We start from the raw sequence: 331 nt of genomic DNA, 5'->3' as shown, positions 1-331 counted from the left end.
AAACAGACCGAAAGAGAAGGGGGCAGGAGAATGGACAGAAAGAGCTAAGAGAGGAGAGAGAAAGGAGAGGGGGGGAAGAAAGGGGGAGGAAACGACTAGATCTGGATCGCAGAGGCCGAGGAGAGGGGCAGGGAAAGGGCCGGGAGGGAGAGAAAGAGGGCTGGGGAGGGGAGGAGGAGAGCGAGAGAGGGAGGAGAGGGAGGCTGGGACGGAGGCGCCAGCCCGCCGGAGAGCTGCGAGCGAGAAATGCCGGCCGCGGCGCGGAGGCGAGGCACGGGAGGAGGGCAGCGAGGGCGGGGAGAAGGGGACCCGGGGCCTCGGGGAGAGATCC

This window comes from Pteropus alecto, unplaced genomic scaffold (genome assembly GCF_000325575.1).
Source record: "Pteropus alecto unplaced genomic scaffold, ASM32557v1 scaffold39, whole genome shotgun sequence".
Lineage (NCBI taxonomy): Eukaryota > Metazoa > Chordata > Mammalia > Chiroptera > Pteropodidae > Pteropus > Pteropus alecto.
This window is presented reverse-complemented; position numbering follows the sequence as displayed.